A 16,367-nucleotide genomic window follows, 5' to 3' on the forward strand; every position below is an offset into this window, starting at 1 on the left:
GCCCACGGTCATACAATTTAGTCAAGCTGGGGGACCAGAAATTAAGAATAGGGCACCTGAGGTTCAAGTGTGCAATTTTGACTCTAGACCAGAGCTTCTCTTTATTACCTTCTCCTCACAGTCTTTTTCTTCAGCTGACGAAATCAGATGGATTGTTTGGGGTGGGATTGAGGCACTATGTGATGTATGCAAAGTGGGGGGCTTAGGTACATATCGAAATGGATGTTGTCAGGTCTGTGATGCGAACATTATTTTTCAGAGAGCCGCTGCAACTTCCACTGCAATATTTATGATCCATTTGTATTTACTACATTAAAATGTTTGACTTTTTGGATCCTAACCTGGTAAACATCTTTTCTAGTGCACACAGATAATGATCAGCAGCCTGTTTTGAAACATCGAGACACTCAAAAGTATTGAACTCTACTTTAGAGCTTTCAAATTCCTCCTTCTGGTCAATACAGTTACTAGATGTGCATTAAAGCGTGTCTCCTTCTGAAATTGTGTGCACTGTGTGGGATCTGGGGACTGTGTAATGCAAACTCATTCCCCTGTGTATGTAAATGGGAATATCAAATGATTGTTGTGATATACTGTATTTGACTACTGCTGGTCGTTTCTGTTTAAAAAACAATAAAATAATTTATCAAAAAAACACAAATGCAACATTTGACCGCTTTAGCAACAAAAGGAGTTGGTGAAAGCATCATTTTTTATTGCTTGTAAAGCATAACTTAATCACCGTGTTCAGAGATATGGAAATCAAGGGTGTCCCAGGTTTGATATAAAAGTAAGATTTCTGTTTTTCCACTAATTACTATTGTTACTTATGTAGTGCCTTGTACCTCAGTTTAAGTAAGGAAGCGATTTAGACCCGGTAGTCCTTTCCCAATTAAGGGCCAGATGTAGCAGCCCGAATTCGGCCGTTACCGACCGGTATTTGGTGATTGGGATGTAGGGGCATCATTTTACAGATTCGGTAAATTTACCGAATCGGTAAATTTACTGATTCTGTAAAATACCGAATCGGTAATTTTACCGATTCGGTAAAACCCAGATGTAGGTGGGACTCTTCTGAGTCCCAAAGGCCTTTCAGATTCGGTATTTTAACACCCAATCCAATTGGGTGGTAAAATACCGAATCCTGGTGTGCATGCACATGTGTGCATGCAAACCTGTGCAATGTGACACACAGACATGCCCTTAGGGCATGTCTGTGTGCCACATGGCACACAAGTCCGGAATTGGGGTGCTACAGGGTGTCAAAGTGACACCCCCTGCACCCTTGCAGGATTCGGTATTTACCGATTCGGTAAATACCGAATCGATATTGCCCATTGATTCCTATGGGCTTCATGGCCCATAGGAATCAATGGGCAATACCGATTCGGTATTTACCGAATCGGTAAATACCGAATCCTACCGATTCAGTAATTCTCAATTTGGAATTACCTACATCTCTCCCCTTCATATTTACCGACTCTTAAATACTGAATCGGTAAAATTCGGTATTTAAGAATCGGTAAATATGAATTACCTACATCTGGCCCTAAATCAGCAGTCATTTTACAGAGCGCAGAAGGATGAAAGGCTTAGTGAACTCCACTTAAAGGCACGGTTTTAAATGGGCCGGGTCATGTCAGTGCTAAGCACAGGCAGTTCTAAACAAGCATTGGCATAGCCAACAGGTCTCGCTTTTGGGACCTTACAAGTATTTAGTTATGCAGCACAATATCCTGGGTGCAACAACATCAACTGTTGCATGGCTAAACACTTATAAGGTCCCAAAGGTGAGATCTATTGGCTATACCCATGACTTCAATTTTTTTTTTTATAATATCTTTTATTGCATTTTTACATTTACATTGTATAACATAGTAGCAAACGTACACTCTGTTTACATCATGAAAGGAAGCAGGAGAAAAGAACTCATGGTTGCACAAAAAGACATGTGTTGGCATCAACAGTTCGTCGCATTGCCATAGCTTGCCGTTCAACAGTCGTTAATCGGTTATACTGTTATAATTATTTACATCTTGTAAAAAAGGAAAAGAGGAAAAAGGAGGTGCAAGCAGCCTAGCAAGGGGTATGATTACATGGAAATAGTAAAAAAAAGCTTCATACAAGTGAAAGCAGTACCCCTGCCACAGTCGCGCTATACCTATGACTTCAATGATGTAAACTGACGTCAGCTCCCTCATTTGGAAGAGTGTCCTAGCAGCACTGTTTTGCATTCGTAATGTTTTGCTTCCACCCAACTCCCTCAATCAGCGTTACAGATATGATCCTGAACAAAAGCCTACTGGAGGGCAGAAAGAATAAGTCTTCCCGCGCTCACCTTTTCCTAAACCATACCTGGTTCTGCCCTCTCAACCTTCTAACCAGTACCTACAGCAATTGCTTACCCATCCACACCCCGAGCCTGAACATCCTTGAGTAAATTGGTGTTACCCCCAACTCCCCCTGATCTCAACTACAAGTACACAGAAACAAAATAATCAAAATTCGGAGCAGGTTTAGAAGAGAAGCAATGAAAGATCATCTTTATTGGATCTCATGTGTTCTGTGCTTTGGCTAAACGAACGGTGTGAGGATTATATAAAAAAAAAAATATTTTGTAAATGAAAACAATAGGAGGATATCAGATGTACATTGAACGCTAAGAATCATGAGGTTTCTAACATCAATTCTATGGTACTAGAATGTATTATGTGATGGTTGTGTTGGTAACAAAGAAAGGGTGGCACTTGTTCCAAATGATAAGTTTGACGTAGTGCGTAAACGCATGGGAGTTGCCAGTGATGGTATGATCTGTGCATGCGCGGGAGCTTGCGCATGCAGAGATCACCCTGAGATGGCGAGGAAGAGGAGTACAGCAGCCCGGGGATGCCGCAGTCTAGGTAAGTCTTTATTCTTTTACCTTTACTGTCTTTCTAATTAATTCTTACTAGGGGGGTGGAGGTGGGTGGCAGAGCGGAGTTGGTTCCCATCTTTGTGGATCTCCGCTTAGTCCTGCTCCGCCAGCTCCGCCCAGGTTAATTTACAACGAAGTAACGCAGCGTGGTGCTGTAAGCCATTTTGCTGAGCCGCATTGCATTACTTTCGTAGCAAAGGGATATGTCATATTAACAACAATATGATGTATCCCTGAGCTCTCCCCTGCGCTGGCGCACAATTGGCTGTCATACACCAACGCAGGCATGGTGCATGGTGCAAGGGTGCCTGAGTTGCGAGGATGATTGTTTTTGTGCAGGAAAGGACACCTTCTTGCTCAAAAACGTTTGATAGAGATGTTTTCATAATGCAGCACGGGTGGCTTTTCCTGCACTTGAAAATATGGCCCCTTTACAATCAGCACTTTGAGTGAAAGGGGTGGTCCATGGGTGTTGCTGTGGGTGTTCCCACTGAACCCCCTTGGAACCTGACACATTTCCAGATTTATGAGAAACAGTAAACCTGGAAATGCGTTGAATGCTACGTCTCCCCAAGGGAGACATAGGGTGGCGCAATGAGGAGAAATGTATTAATTTCTCCTTGTTCTTTAGGTCTCGCTGAGACAGCGTGCATGCGCTGCATGGAGAGACATTTAGTAGGGGAGTTTTGAAAGAGCTGCGGGCTGACCTAGTGCTTGCGTTCACGTGAGCGGGCACGCGCAAACTGCCAGCCTTCAGCGCCATCTGTCTTTCCTCTTGCTTGCTTCCTGCCTCCGCCCCTCCCCCCTCCTTGCTCACTTTTCTCTCGCTTCCATGCCTCCTCCGACGATCCACACTAGTTGCGCGGAGATCACAACAGCAACCTCGCTAATACCTTCGATGATTGTCAACATAGAGCGACACAACCACACACAACCACAAATACACACACAACCACACACACAACCACATACAACATCACACACAACCATACACACATACAGCCACACACACACAACCACACACACAGAACTACACACACCCAACCACACACACACAACCACACACACAACCACACACACAACCACACACCCACACACAACCACACACACAACCACATACACACCCCCGCACACAGCCACACACAAACACAACCACACACACACACAACCATACACACAACCACACACACACACACACACAACACACACATAACCACAACAACACACACAACCACAACCACACACACAACCACACCGACAGCCACAACCACACAAAATCAAACACACACCCACAACCACACCCACAACAACACACACAAACACACACAACCACAAACATCCACAACCACACACACATCCACACACAACCACACACACACACACAAACACACACACACAATCACAACCACACCCACACCCACACGGAACCACACACACAACCCCAACCACACACAACAACACACACACACCCACACACACCCACAGCAACACCCACATACACAACCACACCCACAAGCCCACACCCAACCACAACCACACCCACAACCACACCCACACAACCACACCCACAACCACACACACACACCCACAACCACACGCACACACACACAACCACACCCACAACCACACACACACAACCACACACACAACCACACCCAAGACCACACACAACCACAAACAACCACACACACAGCCACACACACACAACCACACACACACACACACAACCACACCCACACACACAACCACACCCATAACCACAACCACCGACAACCACACAACTATACACACAACCACAACCACACACACACAACCACACACACAGCCACACACAACCACACACACACACAACCACACCCACATCCAGACCCACACAAAACCACACACACACAACCACACACACACAACCATACACACACACAACCACACACACAACCACACACAACTACACACACAACCACAACCACACACACAACCACACACAACTCCACACCCACAACCACACCCACAACAAACCACACACCCAACCACACACACAACCACACACAACAACAACCACAAACACAACCCCAACCACACCCACAACCACACACAACAACAACCACAAACACAACCACAACCACAACCACACACACAACCACACACAACCACACACACACAATACAACCACACCCAACAACACAACCACACCCACAACCACACCCACACACAACCACAGCCATGCACACAACCACAACACACATAACCACACCCAACCACACACACATACAACCACAACAACCACACACACAACCACACACAAACACACAACACACAATGACACACACACACACACACACACACAAAACACACTACCACACACACACACACACACACACAACCACAACCACACACACACAACCACACACACACAACCACAACCACACACAACCACACACACACAACCACTCACACACAACCACACACACAACAACACACACACACACAACCACACACACACAACCACACACACACAGCCACACACCCAACCACATACAACCACAACCACATACAACCACAACCACATACAACCACAACCACACACAACCACAACCATAAAACACAACACACACACACACAACCACAAACAGAACCACACACACAACCACACACACAACCATAGCCACACCAAGAAACACAACCACACACAACCACACAAAGCCACACACACAACCACACACAATCACACCCACACACACAACCACACCCACAACCACCCACACAACCACAACCACACCCACAACCACACCCACAACCACACACAACCACACAAAATCACACACAACCACACACAACCACACCCACACATGCAACCACACACACAGCCAGCCATGCACACAACCACACCCACACACACACCCACACCCACATCCACACCCACACACAACCACACAAAACCACACACACAACCACACACACACACAACACACACAACCACACACACAACCATGCACACAACCACACACACACACACACAACCACACACACACACACAACCACACACACACACCACTACACACACAACCACACCCACACACACAACCACACACAACCACACACACACCCACACATAACCACAACCACACACACAACCACACACACAACCACACACAACCACACACACACACACACCCCACCCCGGCTACTCACTGCCTAACAGCCTCCTCTCAGCCAGGTAGCGCAATCGCAATCAGTTTCACTTTTACACAATCGTGATCAGTTTCACTTTCACGGCCACGTTCGCCGTGGAAGTGTTCTCGTTTCTAGTTTTAATCAGCATTCACTCTTGTTTCCTAGTGCTTAACAATCCAACCTCTACAATATTTAGGCAGCCTGCAATTCTCCTGTCAACCATACCACTCCATGCATTTTCGCGGATCCACATAGATATCAGTGGTATAGACAAAGGTAACCAGGTTTCTTATCCTTCCTTCAAGCAATAACCAGAATACTAAACTGCATTTGTGCCTCACTTTTTGCACCATTTTAAATCTACTGTGTTTACTCTTTAAATTTTAATCTGTTGGAAGTGTTTACCTATACTCTTGCTTATTTGCACCAAAGGAGCACTGGGCACTTTGTTCTCGGCGCCTGGCTCTGACCATTTGATGTTTGTTGTTTGAGGGGGGAACTTACAGGAGAATGCCGCCATCTTCGGCAGTTAGCAGTCTAGCTTCTTTTTAGGGGGCTATAAATTGTCACGCTGATGCGACCGAGCAGCCGGCGCCAACGGCAAGCCCATCTGCGCCCATCCGTGCTCGGTCCGGGCTCAGGGCTCGTCCCCTGGATCTCCTATACCAGACTTTTCAGCATACTCCAGGGAGCAACTTATGGGCTGGAATCCTGAGGGAGACAAGGCCTGCTGCTCTAGGATTACTCCCAAATTAACTATGGAGGCACAGGCTGAGTCAGGTGCCACTCAAATGCCTTCTGCTCAATGCTAGGTCTTTAATTAAGTACAGCGTGGAATGCGCTCTGTTTATGGAAGACCACAACATTAAACTTGCTTTTATAACTGATTCCTGGTCCGACGAAGCTTCGGGCCTGACCTTGAAAAGCTACCCCTCCCCCCAGCTCCTCTGCCATACCCAGGACAGACCCTCCAAGAGAGGCGGGGGGCTGGCAGTCATTCATCGTGACTCTCTGAAACCTACTTTTATTAAAGCCTCAAATAAGACATTTGAAGCACTGTCAATTAACATTCAAACTTCGAATCATGATACACTTAACACTATCCTCCTCTACCGACCCCCAGGGTCCAGGGCCGTGTTTTTAGACTCTATTAGAGGAAGGATTGTGTAACACGTTTTTTACTTTCATGGGCGATTTTACATTTTTTTCTTGACGATCTGAACGATTCTATTAATGTAAAACTGCAGCAAATCTTTAGTGGAGGCGACCGTAAGCAGTTAGTGCTAGAATAAACTCATTCCGCAGGCCATACGTTGGATGGTATTTTTTCCAATAATCCTAACCTTTTCTTACACCAACACAGTACCACTTACTTGGACTGATCATGCGGCAGTTCTATTTGAATTTAAACAAGTTATGCATAACAATTACACACCTCCTGTCAAGGCAGGTATAATCACAGGGTCCTGGAAAAATATTGACAAACTTGTTCTAGGAAACTGTTTAAAAGTTTCACTACCCACACTATCTTAAAATGTAGAAGAAGATACGATTAGCTATACAGATTGGATATACTTCCTGCAGGAAATTAGTGCCAGGTAAACGGTGCATTCCTAAGTGGACATTGCCCTCGGCACCGTGGTACTCCGAAAATTTTAAAGTTCACAATTTAGACTGCAAAAAATTGGAGAGAGCCTGGAGGAGAGAGTATAGCAACTCTGATAGAAAGTCCTACAAAGTAAGCCTTGCCAGCTATAAACAATTGTTTTCTGAAACTAAAAAGACTTATTTTGGGGAACAAATTATAACTGCTGGACCCTCATCTAAAGTTATGTTTAAAACTATTTCCATGCTAACTACCTCTCCTAGCCCCAAGACAGAAAGCAACTCAGAACTGAGTGAGACTCTGGCTGCCTTCTTTTTACAAAAAGTTGAAAATATCTTTGCCTCCTTTACGTTTGCATCCACCGTTACTAATGAGGTAGTTCCAACAGGGCTCTCTTAGTATAATGGACCCACTTCTATATTTGATCATTTCACATCTCTGGATCAGCGCGGAGTCACTAAACTTCTGCTAGAAATTCGATCAGGCTCCCCTTTGGACCCTTGCCCAGTCTCGGTACTGAAACTGTTTCCAGAAATTATTGGGGAGGCTTTTTCCCCATTGTTTGGGTCCATTTTTAATACTGATCACTTTCCGGGTTCCTGGAAAACAGCTTCCATTCTCCCTTTGCTTAAGAAACCTAACCTAGATCCAAAGGACCCGAGCAAATATAGACCTATCTCCCGTCTCCCCTTTCCGGGAAAGATGATTGACAAGGCCATGAACGGCTAACTTAGCTCGTTCCTTCAGACCACCTCCCTGCTTGACACCACGCAGTTTGGATTTCGTGCGGAGCATAGCACTGAGTTGGCACTAATAAAATCTACAGACTAGATCAGAGAGGCCCTAGATCAGGGTGGTGCAGCTATACTCATTATGCTGGACCTTTCGGCCGCATGTGATACAGTCCATCATGCGGTCGGAGTCCAAGGTAAGGCCTGGGACCTCCTGAAATCTTTCCTGGCCAATAGAATACAAACTGTGGACCTTGGCAGAGATAGCTCTAAACTCATCTCTCTTTTCGCTCAGCCCGACAATGTTTAATGTATATGTTGCTCCGTTGGCAGCGCTGATCAAATCATTTGGTTTCCAGCTAACCTCCTACGCCGACGACACACAAATTGTGTTGTCAATTCAAAAAGGGTCAGAGGCTGAGACTGGCTCAAAATGTCACAACTGTATGCAGGCGATTTCAGCCTGGATGACACTAAACTGCCTTAAACTTAATGCAGGAAAAACCAAGGTCATTTTATTCGGGAATACTAACAACTTTTGGACTCCGGATTGGTGGCCGAACACAATGGGTGTGCCTCCAGTCCCGGTGGAAAGGGCAAAAAATCTTGGAGTGATCCTGGATTCGAAACTTGCTTTCGGTGATCAAATCAGCAGGGTTGTTTCATCCTGCTTTTTCATTCTTAGAATCCTGCGGAAAATTAAATTCCTCCTCCCGGAAGACAGCCTGAAAACAGCAGTCACAGCGCGCATTCTGTCACGGCTGGATTACTGCAATAGTCTCTATATCAACATCCAGAAGAGACATTTGGTCAGACTCCAGGTCGTGCAGAATGCAGCAGCCAGGATGCTTACAGGTACACCCAGGTTTGTCTGGGTGAGAGCGGGACTCAGAACCCTTCAAAAGCTCCCTGTTGAACTACGGATTCAGTTTAAGGCCCTGCGTATAGTTTACAAAGCCCTCAATGAAGGGCAGTGGCACTCGCATGGCACTATATGGTATGTGTGTATTAAAGAGTTGTTTAAAAAAAAAGTTTTATGAAAAATTTACTCTTTTAAAAATTCTTATTCCACCAGAATCTGAGTCCTCCACAACACCCTGTGTTTTTTGGCTGCCAGCTGTGAAAAGGAGACAATATTGCCCCCATTTTTATTATTCTGAATCATAGGTTCTATTCTGGGGTGCTTTTTTAACTTGTCTCTAGTTCATTGTGAATCTTACCGTTACTAATACAAATTGTGTTAGCTTTGGCTTATTTGCAAACTTTATCTCGATAAGTTGCTGTAACAAGCTGCAAGTCCGCTTCAGAAGCCCATTCATTTGCTAATTATTTTCCTCATAAGGTTACAAGACCATAATGTGGAGTTTTCAGGATTTTAAATAGTTTCTTGTTTGAAGATATTACTCTCTCCTGCGCACCCCACTCCTGTACTAAGGTTACGAGTGACCTGGCACCCGCCTTTTAGAGGTTATTACATCCATCCAAGTCTGACCTGGCACTGGTGCGTCCCAGCCTGGCACACACCGGGTGATGATCTCCACACCTCCTTCTAGACTCCAGCTCACTACTGTTTGCAGTCTGTCACTCACCCCTCACCTCCCTGGCACACACCCTTCACCCCTCAGGCCTCGCAGTCTCTCCTCGCACCTGGCACTCACCCTTCTCCCTCTCTGGCACTCAGCATTGACTCTCTGTGACACTCAACTGTCACCTCCATGATACTCACCCTCGACCCTCCTGGTACTCATACTTCCCCTCCCTGGCACATATCCTTCACCTCCCTGACACTCGCCCATGTCCCTCCTCGCATTCACTACTCGTCTCCTTGGCACTAACCCTTCCCCTCCATGGCACTAGCCCTTCATCCCCCTGGCCTGGCAGCTACCCTTCACCCTTTGCACTCACCCTTCCCCTTTTGGCACTCACCAGTGACCGTCCTGACTCTTACTTCTCACCTCCATGGCACTCAACCTTCATCTTCCTGGCACTTACCCTTCATCCCCCTGGCCTGACACTCAACCTTGACCTCCGTGGCACCAGCCCTTCACCCCCCAAGCCTGGCAGCTACCCCTCACCCCTGGCCCTCATGCTTCCCCTTTGAGCACTCACCCTTCCCCTCCCTGGCAATCACCCTTGACCCTCCTGACTTTTACGTCTCATCTCCCTGGCACTCACTACTCACCTCTCTGGCACTCACCCTTCACCCCCATGGCCTGACAGGATCACTGACAGAATATCGACAGTCAAAATATCGACTTGTCAAATTATCGAGGTAAAAATATAGAATGCCAGAATATCGACTTCCTATCTACAAACAGGTAAGTACAAAAATATCGACTCCAAAATATCGATAGGAAAAAATATAGACAGTCAAAATATCGAATTTTTTAAATATCTTAAAAGTAATTTTAAAGTGATATAATAATAAATATAATTAATTTAAACATACTTAAAATACTTAAACTTAAAATTAATAAATAATTAATGTAACTTTAAAAAAATAAAATTATTTAAAACATATATATATATATATATATATATATATATATATACACATATTATTAACAAAGCATATACAATATTTTTTCTGTAGGATAGCGAGAGGGTTAAATTTACTATTCACACTCCAGAGAGTGCAACAGTAGGGAAAGCGTTGGATAGCGTAGGGATAAAATTACTATTTCCACTCCAGAGAGCGCAACAGTAGGGAAAGCGTTGGATAGCGTAGGGGTAAAAATTACTATTCCAACTCCAGAGAGTGCATCAGTAGGGATTGCGTTGGATAGCGTAGGGGTAAAAATTACTATTCCCACTCCAGTGAGTGCAACAGTAGGGAAAGTGTTGGATAGCGTAGGAGTAAAAATTACTATTCTCACTCCAGTGAGTGCAACAGTAGGGAAAGCGTTGGATAGCGTAGGGATAAAAATTACTATTGCTACTCCAGAGAGTGCAACAGTAGGGAAAGCGTTGGATAGCGTAGAGATAAAAATTACTATTCCCACTCCAGTGAGTGCAACAGTAGGGAAAGTGTTGGATAGCGTAGGGGTAAAAATTACTATTCCAACTCCAGAGAGTGCAACAGTAGGGAAAGCGTTGGATAGCGTAGGGGTATTAATTACTATTCCCACTCCAGTGAGTGCAAAAGTAGGGAAAGCGTTGGATAGCGTAGGGATAAAAATTACTATTCCCACTCCAGTGAGTGCAATAGTAGGGAAAGTAAATACTTCATATATAAATATAAATAACATAAATATTAATACCAATTACAAAATAATTAAAATATTTTACAATTTTATAAAATATATTAATTCATCAATTAAAATTACAAATAAAAATTAACTATTAATAAAAATTACCTACTAATTATTTACCAATTACCAATACATGAATATACAATATAAAAATAAATAACAATTAGACACAAAAAAATATTTTAAAAATATAATTACTTACAATTAAATTACTTCCTAAGCTATTCCCCTATAAACACACAACCCACTACAGAAAATAATGTAATAAAAGTAACATATTTTTAAATTAATCAATTAAAATTAATTACCAATTATATTTTAATTAATTACCGAATAATAATTAATTAACAATTAATTCTAAATAAATAGCAATAAATAAAATAACATATTTAATTAATTATAATTAATACTTCCGACCCTATTCCCCTATAAACCCACAACCCGCTACAGAAAATAAATTACTAAAATTAACATATTTATCAATTAATCAATTAAAATTAATTACCAATTATATTTTAATTAATTACCAATTAATAATTAATTAACAATTAATTCTAAATAAATAGCAATAAATAAAATAACATATTTAATTAATTATAATTAAATTACTTCCCACCCTGATCCCCTATAAACCCACAACCCGCTACAGAAAATAAATTACTAAAATTAAAATATTTAGCAATTAATCAATTAAAATTAATTACCAATTATATTTTAATTAATTACCAATTAATAATTAATTAACAATTAATTCTAAATAAATAACATTAAATAGAATAACATATTTAATTAATTATAATTAAATTACTTCCCACCCTATTCCCTATAAACCCACAACCTGCTACAGATTTATATTACACAAAAATTAAAAATTAATATTAACTTACCTTCAATTCGATATTTTTGTTGTCTATATTATGTCTAGTCGATAATATGTCCATTCTATATTTTTGATTCGATATTATGTCCATTCTATTCGATATTAAAATTTTCTACTCGATATTTTGGTAGTCTATATTATGTCTAGTCGATATTATGTCCATTCTATATTTTTTACTCGATATTATGTCTAGTCGATAATAAAAACTCGATATTTTGACTCTATACCGGCCTGACAGTCACCCGTGTCCCTCCTGGCATTCACTCGTCACCTCCCTGCCACTCACCCTAGACCTGTGGTTCCCAAACTGTGCGCCGCGGCGCCCCGGTGCGCCGTAATGAGGTGCCAGGGGCGCCGCAAACACTAGGGTGACCAACCGTCCTTAAATTCCACGGGCCTTTTATCTGTAACTTTGGCCATCACAGGGAGCAGCGCTGCTCCCTGTGAGAGGCCTCACCCCTGCTGCTGGAGGCGCCTCGCACTCCTCCAGGAGCACGAGAGCAGCCCCTCCCGCCCATTGTCATTCAGTATGCCGCTGATTGCCACTTACTGAATGACAATGGGGCAGTCTGGGGGTGTGACACCATGTGGCAGCCTCCTCCTGCCTCAGGGTACAGAAGGGCATTCTGTATGATAAAAAGTAAAACGCCCACGCTGCAACGTTAGAAATCACTTCATTCAAAGAAGCCTGTAAAATAAGTTTAAAAGAACATGTTATCGTTCTCTCACTGTCCTGTCATTTTAGAACTGAAGTATTTTCAATATTGTATTCAACAAAGCCATGGTTGCTCCTTTTTTTTTTTAAGGAACTAGCAACCATTAACAAAGCCAATAGTCCTGGCTTGTTGAGGTGTAACGATACTTGCTGTATTATTTATATATCTGGATGCAATGACAGAGACAACATAATACCAGTGAGGCGGAACACTATGCTAAGCGCAGATTTTTAGCCTAGGTGTTTTAAGCTGCGCTCTTAATTGCGTCAAACACTGAAGAGACCCCCCAGTTTTTTTACACCGCTTAAAGCCCTGGAAACAACACCATGTTACAGTAACCTCACATCCTGGCACTGTGCATCATGCATGACTTCTACGTTTTCAGTCTGCCTATGTGCAGGGGCATAGTGAACTCTCCACCACCGCACCCCACCCCTTGCTGTAGTTCATTCCCGATGGGACTCTTCTGCCTGCAACTCTGCAAACAAAGGCTCAGCTCATAATGTGAAAAGGTGGGTGAGTAAATAAGTGAAGGAATGTCTGAATGGCTGGATGGATTACTGAAAGGATGAATGCATGAATGAAAGGGGGAATGGGTAGATAATGAAAGAAAGGATGGATGGATGAGTGAATGAATGGAAGTATGGATGAGAGAAAAGGTACATAGATGGCTGTATGGGTGGAAGGGTAGATGTATGGGTGGAAGGGTAGATGGATGGGTAAAAGTGTGGATGGGTGTGTGAAAGGATGGATGGGTGGATGAATGAAAGGGTAGATGATGGGCAAGTGAAAGGTGGATGGATGAATTGATAAGTGAAATGGTGAATGGATGGATGAGTGAAAGGGTGGATGTAAGGATTGATGAGTTAGTGAAAGGGGGTAGATGGACAAAAGGATGGATAGATGAGTGAAGTGAAAGGGTGGATGGATGAGAGAACTGATGGCTGGATGAGTGAAAGAATGGATTAGTAATAGGATCAATGGATGTAGGGAAACATCACTTACAACGCAACTTTTACCACGCGATGCTTTTACATCGCACCTTTTACAACGCAAACCATTACAACGCATTGTGCTGGGGGCGCTCTAGGATAGGGAATAGTTTTAATATACTATCCAACACCTTCCCTACTATCCACGGGCACTGGAGTTGGAATAGTAAATTAATCTATTCACTATCCAGCACCCCAAAGCGCTATGCGTTGTAAAGGCATGCGTTGTAAAACTTGCGATGTAAAAGCATGCATGGTAAAAGCATGCATTGTAATGTCATACATCCATGGATGGATTCATGAACGGATGAGTAAATGGGTGGGTAGATGGATGGATAAGTGAAAGGGGGATGGAGAGAGAAAGGGAGGATGAATGACTGAAAGGGTGAATGGGTGGAAGGATAAATGACTGGGTGAATGGATGAGTAAGTGAATGGGTGGATGGATGAGTAAGTGAATGGATGGCTGGGTGGAAGAGTGGATGCATGGATGATTGTACAGATGGATGGGGTGAAAGGGTGGGTAGATTAATCATGGATGGATGAGTGAAAGGGTGTGTTGTAAAGGCATGCGTTGTAAAACTTGCGATGTAAAAGCATGCGTGGTATAAGCATGCGTTGTAATGTCATACATCCATGGATGGATTCATGAATGGATGAGTAAATGGGTGGGTAGATGGATGGATAAGTGAAAGGGGGATGGAGAGAGAAAGGGAGGATGAATGACTGAAAGGGTGAATGGGTGGAAGGATAAATGACTGGGTGAATGGATGAGTAAGTGAATGGGTGGATGGATGAGTAAGTGAATGGATGTCTGGGTGGAAGAGTGGATGCATGGATGATTGTACAGATGGATGGGGTGAAAGGGTGGGTAGATGAATAATGGATGGATGAGTGAAAGGGGGGATGGAGGGATGGATGAGTGAAATGATGGACAGAAGGATATATGGTGGATAGGTGTGCAAATGGTTGAATATGTTTGGATATAGATGGGCACACAGATGGAAGGACAGACCTTTTTAGTGTAAAAATAAGGCTGGGGATACTGATTACGACAGACCAAACTCAATGTTCCATTTTCTCAGAGAGGGTCTCAGTACCAAAAGGTACTAAAAGCAGCAGCTGGCATAAATAAGGGTTTGGGACCAGGCACTCTGTTGGGGAAAAAAACGATGGATTGGGATGCAGCCAAAGTGATTGCCAGTGGATCAGATTAATAATTCAAGCATTAATACCAATATAATACCTTCATTGCGTCCCAAATACTTTAAGGAAGATAACAGGAGGTACACACCACCCACCCACCCACCGGTAAAAAAATGGTGGGGAGCCACGGCCAACTGCCGATTAGGTCAGGGGAGCCACAGGTCAAAAAAGTTTGGGAACCACTGCCCTAGACCCTCCTGGAACTAGCCCGGTTTCCCCCAAGAAATTCTGCAGCACACATAGAATGAGGAAATCACTTTTGGTGATTGTTTATGTACAGAAAGGGTTCCCTTCCTTCATATAAGCAATCATACTTGTGATGCAGGCATCCTCGCACCATAGTGCAAAGGTGCGTGCAAGGGGGCATGGCAGCCAATTGTATCCAGTGCAGGGGAAAGCACAGGGATGCGACATATTATTGTAAATATGTTCCATCCCTGTGCTTTGAAAGTGCTGCAGCATGGTGCAGCCTAAGGGCTTATGGTGCCGCGCTGCGGTACTTTCTTGTAAATGAGGCCCTGGGTTTATTGGAGTTAAGTTCAAGACAGTTGTCATCCATCCAGGAGGCCACTACCAGCATACATTCCTTAAACTTAACAGCGTCTGTTTGGCATCTGCAGAGGAGACAATAAGTTATCTATTAACTGCAAATGATACTATGTAAATCAGTCATCTGCAGCTATAGGCCAAGGACGTCACCAGCTTATTTGATGATTACTCTCCTGCTGCCTCCTTGCTAGCTCACGGTGAGGAGGTTGATGGCATTCAGGATGGTAAAGCTGGATGGTGAGGGATCGATGGCATTCAGGATGGTAACGCTGGATGGTGAGGGGTCGATGGCATTCAGGATGGTAACGCTGGATGGTGAGGGGTTGATGGCATTCAGGATGGTAACGCTGGA

This window comes from Lissotriton vulgaris, chromosome 5 (assembly GCF_964263255.1).
Source record: "Lissotriton vulgaris chromosome 5, aLisVul1.2, whole genome shotgun sequence".
NCBI classification, from domain to species: domain Eukaryota; kingdom Metazoa; phylum Chordata; class Amphibia; order Caudata; family Salamandridae; genus Lissotriton; species Lissotriton vulgaris.